Raw genomic sequence first — 10,184 nt, forward strand, 5'->3', positions numbered from 1 at the left:
GCGGGGCCTAGCAGGGGTCCGGGCTCGGGGGTGCAGCCCCGCGGGTGCATCCATCGGCAACGACCGCTGCTTCGGCTTAACGCCACACAGTGCAGCGCTGGCCGGAGCTTAGAATGCTCCCCGGAGATGTGTGTCTCTTCCCAAGGGCTTAAACAGAACGTGTGATGTGGTACAAATTAAATTTTCTGCTGGAGTTAAGTGTTCAGCATGAGAAATCCATCAGCTTGAAACTAGCCTGGGTTTTTTAATTAGTTTGAGTTAATGTCGGGGCACAGCGATGTGTTGGAGAAGCAGTTTCAAGACCGTGAGTCTGGCTGGTTTTAGAATCGTAGAAAAGTCTGCGTCGGAAGGGACCTCTGGAAATCGTCTGGTCCGACCTTCTGTTGAAAGCAGGGCCGCAGATTAGGTACCTGGGGCCCTGTTTCATTTGTTTTGAATTTTCTGACACATTGCTACATAGATCCTTGCTGTGCCCTCTTCTTCGGGTGCCAGAGCATTGATTACTGAGGGGATGCTCTGCAGTTATATTTTAAATCACACAGAAAATGACACAACGTTACAGCTGAAAAGTCCAGCACTTGTATATTTGTATGAGGTAGCTATGTATGTGCATGCATGATTGCAGTCCATAATTGCATAGTCATCTGGTTTTTACTACAGGTCCCCTACCTTTCAGTGCTTTGATGATAGTGCTCAGTGAATATGCTTTTTAATTTTGACCTGGTATATAAGTGACTGCTTTAGTTAGTAAAAACGTTTAACCCTCTCATGGAAATAATTGCTCATGTATGTTCATATTTTATTTATGCTCAACATATACAGTAACAAACATATGAGACAAGATGGTGCTCTGTAAAATGATGGCACAATAGAGTAGATAAAGCCAAAAATTACTCAGTGCTTTCTGGGTGTTCAACTTGAAATTTGAAATACGTTTAATTATTTTTCTTAGCATTTTTATACAAAGGTGCTCACAACTAGCATTATATTCAGTGGGAATTTGAATGACTTCTACCTTTGAAAGCTGTAGATTGAACAGCTGGAGAAATGTAACTTGTGAAATGTTTAGTTTCAGTAACTTGCATGCTATTGCAGAAGAATTCCTAAATACCGTGGGAAGGGGAGGGCTGTAACAACTACAGTTGTGAGGGCCTTTAGGTACATACTTTCTGGCTCTCGCTGCAAACAGGGCCAGATCTTGCAGACAGCTTTCTTCACTGGGCTGGTGCTGACCTGATTTGGTTTGAAAGCACAATCCACTGCGCTGAATGATAGAGAAATGAGGTGTAAGGGGCGTCAGGGAGATGATCCAAGCCAGGGTTTCACACCCAGGAGTAAGGGCATCATGTTCGGGTGCCAGGGCCTGCTTCATTCTGACATCTCTAAGATTTTTGATAATTTGCTTTTTGCAACCTGAATGCCCTTGTTCTAAAATTCTTCTCAGGTAAAACAAGGCTTGTACACAGACTCTCTCCTTATGCATTCTAAGGAGGCTCTTTAATTTCCCTTGTAGCTCTATTGTACCTATGCACGTTGTAATATTATAGAGTGAGTTTGGGCAAGCTGTATGTTTATACCAGTGTAGTGGCAGGCATACTCGATTCAGTTTGATCTTAGTCAAATTGTCATGTGTATGCGTGTAAATTAATATCGGTGAAAGATTTGGTTTTGTGTGGAAAATCTTAACATTTTTCCTCAACACTTCTTTTGAAACAGGCAAGCTGTTATTTCATAAGTGTAAAAAAAAACCTGCAACACAAAAACCAACCCAAAACCAACGGTATCAGGAAGCCAGTATGGATAGCTTCCAGTTAGAGTGTTTATATTCTGCTGAATAGTAAAACTGAAAATGGGGAAGTGTTAGGTAGGTATGACTGGTGGTATTCCACTGCCACATCCAGTAGAAGAGAGGAACTCTTCTACCAGGTAGATTTATTTATGGTTTATTTTCTAGTTTGTAAAAAAGTAGACTATATTTCATGTTAAAGCTTTACATGACTTCCACTGGCATCTACTGAATTACAGACTCTAGCTCACAGTTTTAAAGTATTTATTTCTTTCAGAGCAAACCAAAGAGCACACAGTTATGATATTGAGTAAGTGATGGGTCTTTCACAGGTAGGAATCTCCAGAGTGAAAAGCAACAAGCTTGGGCCAACAGTATTGTTATTTGAAGTTCTGTCTACCAGAAAGTCTCAGTATAAATGTATCCTGCAGGATCCTTGATAACTTACAGAAGCACTGAAAATTCTTCTGGTAGCAGTGTAGGTCTTTATAGGCAAGAGTTGGGTGACCAAGAAACATGGAGTTGCAGAGTCTTCGTGGTCATTAGCAGCTGCCTCTGTAGTGAATTATCTTCAATCTCATCCACCTATATTAAAATCAAAATGAGTCTTTATCTACCTAATTATTTTTCTGTCTCTAAGTAGAACTGCCTTGGGGAGTGCAAACACAGATATAATCAACAGAATTTTTTTTTTCTTGTCTTTAACTTGTTGCTTATGCTTTTGAGGTTTGCCTCCATCATTGTATCTGTTCTTTCCTAATGTGGATAGTGGTTTAGTATCGAGTTTCCAGAAAATAATTCTCTATTGAAATTCAAGGTTTTCATCAGTTTTGAGTTCTGGTTTTGATGTAGTTTTTATGCAGTTACTTCTTCATAGTCCATAAATTACAGAATACTTAGAAAATACAAAATACTTATTCTTTCATGTGTTTCTAACAGTTAAAACTAGCTTAAGACACAAAAAAATAATGCTGTCTTTGAATAAATGCACTTGCTTATACCAATACTTGTTTATGCAGTACTGTAATTCTTCCATACATGTTAACAAAGGCATGGTCTATGCATTTAAGATTGGAATAAAGTTGGAATAAGGATGTTGCCAGTACTTCCTATGGATTAAAATTTACCCATGCCATAAGATTAGAAAATAGCTTTAGATAAGTTACATTTCCTAGTTTTATTAAGACTTCTCCATATCTTATGAGGTGGGTATAGTGAGTAAAAGTAATTTCTGTGAGGTACAAATGTTCTGGGGTGTAGTTCTGAGGTGACCATCACATGTTTAATGGATATTGCCTGTCTCTCCTTTTTGTCCTGATTTAACCTGCATTTTGGATCATGAATCTTTTTTTTACTCTCTATCTTGACACACCATTAGTTGGGCTGTCAGGCTTGTTCCGGACTGTACATAAATTTGAAATAGTATGTTTTAAAGGCAACAATCATTCCTCTTCAGTTTCTCTGAGCCAAGAACAAGCTATTCCTGGCAAGGACTGTAGACAAATTTCTGGAGATGAGCTCTTGGGTTCTGGAAGTTCCACCTTGTCCTTGAAGCTGGACATGAAGGTGTGTATAGTAGTCACGTAAGCCAAGATTTTTAGGAAGCAGCTAAATTTAGGCTTCTGAGTCCACACTTAGAAACCTAAATAATTGACCTAATTTTAAACTAACACAACGGAGTTAAAGTTGTCCCGTCTATGACTTTAATAGCAATAACTCAAAATTTCTCTTTGGACTGGTCAGAACATACTTCAGTGAGGCTACTGAGCTTCAGCTGGATATAGGTGTGTGTTTTGCCAATTATCAGGCCTAGCATAAAGGACGCAGCCAGCATAAAGATGAACCAATAATTGTTTTTGATATGAAAGGGTCAGTACATGGGTGAGCACTGGGGGTACAAGAAGTCAATCAGGTTATACATAACTGACATCAATCCCACTGACCCCAACAATGACACCGCACAACCAACAATGGGGGGAATAAATGGTGACATGCAGTTTCCCATAGAAAGGATGGGAGACAACTGAGTCAACAAGCCAAACACATAAGACCAAGGAAGCCACATACTGAATCTCTACACAGCCCATGTTTACACAAGCCAGACCTGACTGGAGCCCAGTCCCAGGGAGGCAGGAGGTCCTTCCCCAACAGGGAACTCTGCACAGGGCATCCACCTCACAGACAGACACTGCCCCTGCCTGCAGGTGGTCTCAGCTTTTATCCCTAAGTGGGACACCTGGGGCTCCTTTACCCAATTTGGGCTCTGTCTGCCAGGCCGGCTGCACCCTGGAGGGAAGCTTAAAGGCAAACTCACCCCCCTCTTTGTGAAGGGCTGTGGGAACCACCCAGATGTCACCCTTAATTTGGGGCTTGGGGTTGAAACCCCAGCATTTCAGTGTGGTACCATAGTTGGCATGTCAACACTGGATCATAGCTATGTCAAAGAGATACTGTCAACTCATTTCTAAAACTTCAGTTCTGTTACTTGGTGCTTCTGGCTGGCATAACGTCCCCAAGCATTGATAGCTTTTTCTGAAATGCTTTATTTTTTTTGTTCACTATGCTCCTTCCAGGAGCGTCGGCTTTTCTTCCTTTCCTTGACTGTTTGTCACAGATTTTTTCCATTAGACTGTCATTCTGCAGTAGAGGGTTTGCCATCAGTGACAGAAATAATCTATACAGATTCCTCACAGTGTCACCCTGACGCAATGCACAGAGCAGTGGACTGCCCTGCAGAGCACAAGGTGAAGAAAATTAAGAAACACATTTTTCTAATACAGAAGAAGTCTTTTTTTTGTATGTGGTTTAATATTTTAAAAGCCTACTGCAGAACTTAGTTTTGTTCAGTGGTGGCCCTCTTAAATATTTGTCAATAATTTTAAGCAGCTGGTGACTTCTATAAGGCCAACAAATCCATACGTGTAGCTGCTATGAGAAAACCTGAACTTTACTGTGTCCAGCTGCTAGATTTTATTTTGAAGGAGATAGTTATTCAAGGCAGCGAAGTAGATGTACCATGTCTGCCAAAGGCTGACTTTGTCAGGTGAACCAGCTTTCAAGATTGTTTCTTTCAAAACACACAGGAAACAATAATTTTGGGAAGTGACAGAGGGGTTCATACAAGAACTGTGAGTGTGTAAGGAATTGACTTTGCGGAGTTGAATAGAGTCTGTGGCCTGACCCTTTTACTGTTGGGGTATTTTTTTTCATTAATTAAATTGAAAAAGTGACCACAATACTGATTAGTGACTCAAGCATGATTAGCATAGAGGCCAGAGTATTATCCAGTCCTTTTGGTATAATTTGAGGTCCAGAGCAGTAAAACCAAGATAAAATGTAGTATAAGATGGAAAATAGGGACTAAGAACAAGAAGTTCTTAAAGCCAGAAACTCAGTATTCAGACGTAAAAGGATGCAAGTTCATATTCACAAATAAATGGGCATATACACATGTACATAGGCTAATCACAGAATGACCAGCAATCATTAGTAACACATAACTGTTCAGAAATATGAATAGACTAATACTCTGCCTGATGTGTAATATTATATATCTCTTTGTAAGGTAGGGAAGTGTCAGTGCTGTTGTAGATGGTGCTGATGTAAATGCATAGTCTGCTACCTCTAGTTAATAAAAGCTCAAAGCAAACTGAAACTTGTCGTGGGAAAATTCGTTGATGAGGAAACAACAATCTTAACTTAGAGACACAACAGAGCTTTAGTTGTCTGTTAAAAGCAAAAACAACATTGGTTTTCACTAGCTAAAGTATTTTTAAAGCTGAATGGTATTGGGATTTTTTTTTTTTTTAATAGCTGAAGGGAAAGAACAAAAAAAATTAGGATGGAAATAAAAGGATTTGATCAAATAATTTAGGATGGAAGTCAAACTGCCAGAGTAACAAGGCCTCCTGGTACATATAAAGGTTACAGTCCTGTCTTCTCTTCCTCTGATTTCTATAGGTGAATTACACTTCCGACATGCCTGTTCTCTCTCTGAAAATGTAGGAATAATCTTATCAAATAATCGTTGCATTGTTGCTCACTCCTTCATCTTCATTTTCGTATTTATTTCAGTGCTATTTGAATTCATTTTTTGATGTCATAAAACCTGTGGTTCTTTCTAATCGAATATTTATGGCCCTGCTCTCAGGAATTAAATTTTGTATACAATTTTGCTATATTCCATGGAGACTTTGTTCCTGAGTAAGTAACCAAGGGAACCAGAGGGAACCAGTAAAATCTAGTTCTGTGTGGAACTGCACTGTAACAAGAAAACATACATAGTGCCAAGGTGAAGTTGGGCAGATGCTTTATTACAAATTGAATGCTTTGTTCAGTTGAAGCAGCCACATTTCTCATCAGAAATCTTCCATAAAGTACTCCTAAAACACTGTAATTTTGTTTTTGTTCAGGAAAGGTCTAGAATCATCAATTATTTTTTTTTAACTGTATTTCTTACAACTGGAAGTTTGGCAAGAATTACTGTAATGCTTCTAAGAGTAGAGGAAATCATAATTGCCTCCCATGAATCTGCATTTTTTTTTTAAAGTTCAAATTCCTTAACCATCATATTTCCTCCAGACATGACAAAGTTGGATCACAGTTATTGGTCAGCTCTTTTTTTAGCCCTCTTCTTCCTCATGGGAAGAAACTATTCTTCATGAGCTAAAATAATTACCCAAAAGATTTTGGCCATAACTTTGTCATAATGCCCCTTGTATCATCGAAATTAAGTCACCTAAACAAATTTCAGTGCTATCTTGGTCTCAGTTTCTGTGGTGTAGATGCTGTGCTTTGAGAAAGGCTTATGACTCATTTCTATCACTGATGCACAAGAGCAGCAATAACTTTGTGTTCAACCAGCATCTTGGTAAGAGGAGGATTTTTCTTTATTCTGATTTCTTTCTATACAAAAAAGCAAAAAAAGCCATACTAATGGAAAAACCCTGCCCAGATGGTTTCCTGTTATACTGTGTAGTAACCAACAATTTACACGTAAGCTTTAAGTATTCTGTCTTCTTGTACACACTCTAGGCTTTTGGCCATCAGAAAAAAAGGGATTTTATGAGCTGAAAGCTCTGTCTGGGTGGTCATATTTAACAACTAAGACAAGACCTAATCGCCACAAATTTTCTGATTTTTTTCTTTGTTACCTTACAGTTTAATTCCACAACACTGAGTAACAGTTCTTTCCACAAATTATGCAAATGTTGGAAAAGGCACTCTCCTTGTTTTCAGATCCAGGGTTTCTTGCTTCTTGTGTTTCAAGAAATAATGAATACACGAGTTTTGTGGCATTCATTAAGAGGACAAAGGGAATGGATACTTGCTTGTGTTTTTTCCAAGCTTCTGAAGCAATGTACTCTTTTTTTTTCCCTCCTTGCACGGAGCCATCCATACTGGTTATCGTCTTGTGCCCCTCTCAACAAGAGCACCAGGACTAATACAACATTGAAGATGTGCAAATACTGTATTTTTACAGTTTCTTCCTTGTGATGTCTTTGCTTTGTTAACTATCAATGACTGTTCCTCTGATTCTTTCTGAAGACAGTCATGATGGCTCTAGATCTTTCGGCGCTCCTTGTTGTGTTTGCATGGTTGAGATGGTCTGTCTCTAGCATGTACTAGCACTTAGGAGTGATTTTTATTCCCCCCACATCCCCTGGCTGTTTTCTCAAGCAGTAGTTCAGTATCATGAGATTCATTTGCAGCATTTGAGTCTGATTCAAGTTTCCTCTGTAACTGTTCTCATAAGTGATTTTTCTCATTTCTTTGTTGGCTCCTTTTTTCCAGACTGAGGAAACATCACAGAGCCCTTGCAGAACCCTGCTCTTTCCTGACTCTTGATCATTTACATTCCCTCATGTATGGTTCTTTTCCCTGTCACACTTTAATTCAACAAGACCATTTGATAATTTTGTCAAAAGCTTTTTAAAAAAATTACAGTCTGCTGTATTGATAGCCTTGTTTACATCTTCTTGGTTGTCCCGGTAATTCTGGTAGAGTGTGTGATACTACTTGCTGCCTTAAAAACTGTGGGAATTCTTTCTCTCAAGTACTATTTTTAACCATTATCTCAGTCAAAGACACAGCAAGCTGTACTAGAGTGGCTAGCCTAGGCTCCTCTTCAGTCTGTGGTGTGGTTTAAGCCCGGTCAGCAGCCAAACACCACTCAGCCACTCGCTCCCCCATCCCCAGGGAATGAATAGGGGAGAGTGTTGGAGGGGTAAGGTTAAGGACACTAATGGGCTGAGATAAAAACAATTTAATAATTTAAATAAAATTAAAATAATTCTAATAATAAGAAGAATAGAAAATATAAACAAGTAATGCACAGTGTGATTGCTCACCAGCCACTAACGGATGCCCAGCCTGTTCCTGGCTAGTGATCCCTGAGACGAGAGTCCTGAAACCACCATCCCAAAAACCCAAGTGGAGCTTCCCGATCAACCCTTACCTATCCACTGAGCATGACATTAGATGGTATGGAATATTCTCTTGGTCATTTCCAGTCCATTGTTTTGGCTGTGCTCCCCAGCCTCTTGTGTACCTGTGCACTGGCAGGACATGAGAAGTTGAAAAGTCCTTGATTTCTCAGCAGCAACTAAAAACATCAGTAAATTATCATATACATACATCAAATCCCATACTGAATCCAAAACCACAGCACTATTCTAGCTACTAAGAAGGAAGGGAAAAAAAACCCAATTAGCTCTATCCCAGTCGAATCCAGGACAGTCTGGAAAAGGAGTGACTGTTGGGTGTCTTGCATAGTGAACAAAGTCTGTAGGAGATAAATGTTTGCTCTTTTGAGGAGAAGACCTCGAGCTTGCAAAATGAAATTGATAGCAGGCAGATTTGTGGCCACATAGTGGAGAGAGTGCTTCAGTTATATGTAGGTGATCTGTGAAATTGTTTGTATAAAATTCTGTGAATGCATTGTTTACATGGGCTCTTAGAGCAATTTATGTAGAGAGCTGTTTAAACCCATAGCAGCTGTGGCTCAGGAAATCCTTGAGTTGGTAACTGTTGGAAATAGGGGGAGTATTCCTGTGAGGCACTCTATATTGGTTACTGGAGGTAGGTTTTGATTTGCAAAAGGTTCCTTATTCTGGGTTTGTTTGTTTGATCTGCCTGATACCATTCCACAGGAATGTAAAAGTTGAGTAAAGTTCTCATACAGGTGCAGCACTGCTCTCTTGATTACATAGTGCTCTGATTTTACAAGAGAAATGGTATGAAGAAACATGAATACAGGATTTTTGGACCATTGTGTAAACAGGACACATCTTATATGCAAGTTTTGAAGAGTATTGTTTTAAGGAAAGATCACCTTGCAATAAAAACAAAACCAAAAAAACCCTGAACCCAAAACCTCAACATTCCATTAGGAATATTTTGAGTATGAAAACAGTCCATCTTCCGTGTCCCTGTAACTCCCCTTCCATTGTACAGGTAGTGAACAAGTTCTGGTCTGGAGTGCCAGTCTCAGTTCCCTGCTCATGTCTCATCATCTGTGAATATGCCCACTTTCTTTTGCAAGAGGTCAACTGATATGGCAGATAAACATCAGTTTTATCCAGAAACCACATTAACTCCTTTCCCAGGACATTCAGCTCATCTTAAGTAGAATAGAAACTATTTCAGTGCTTGATTGTATTCTGTCAAACAAGACATTCTTTCAGGATGTTCATTGTCGTTTTGGGATTCTTAGAAAGGCTGAAAGGAGCAGATTATGTGTAATTCAAAGGAAGGTTTACCCTTCTTTAATCCAATAAAAATGTTTCCCTGCCATTGGAAGAACTATCACCCCCACATATTGTCATGTTTCCAGAGGATGAATATTGTTGGATATTGAAGCATGGATTAGATGATTCTAGTCTGGTTTGGCTGTTACTCAGTTCCTGTTTATCTGCTAGTTCTGCTCAGTAATACAGTTTCTACAACTCTGCAGCTTCCCGAGGAGGGGACATGGAGAGGGAGGTGCTGATCTCTTCTCCCTGGTATCCAGTGACAAGATGGCTGGGAACGGTTCAAAGCTGCATCAGGGGAGGTTTATCCTGGACATTTGTTTTGCCAATTATTAGGCCTAGCATAAAGGACACAGCCAGCATAAAGATGAACCAAGAACCAAATTGTATTTGGTACAAAAGGGTCAGTACATGGGTGAGCGCTGGGGGTACAAGTGTCAGTCAGATTATACATAACTGATATCAATCCGACTGACGCCAACAATGACCGCACAACCAACAATGGGTGGAATAAATGGTGACATGCAGTTTCCCATAGAAAGGATGGGAGACAACTGAGTCAACAAGCCAAACACATAAGACCAAGGAAGCCACATACTCTACAGAGCCCACATTTACAAAAGCCAGACCTGACTGGAACCCAGTCC

The sequence above is a fragment of the Athene cunicularia genome (assembly GCF_003259725.1).
Source record: "Athene cunicularia isolate RWA chromosome 23 unlocalized genomic scaffold, athCun1 chr23_part1, whole genome shotgun sequence".
Taxonomy (NCBI): Eukaryota; Metazoa; Chordata; class Aves; order Strigiformes; family Strigidae; genus Athene; species Athene cunicularia.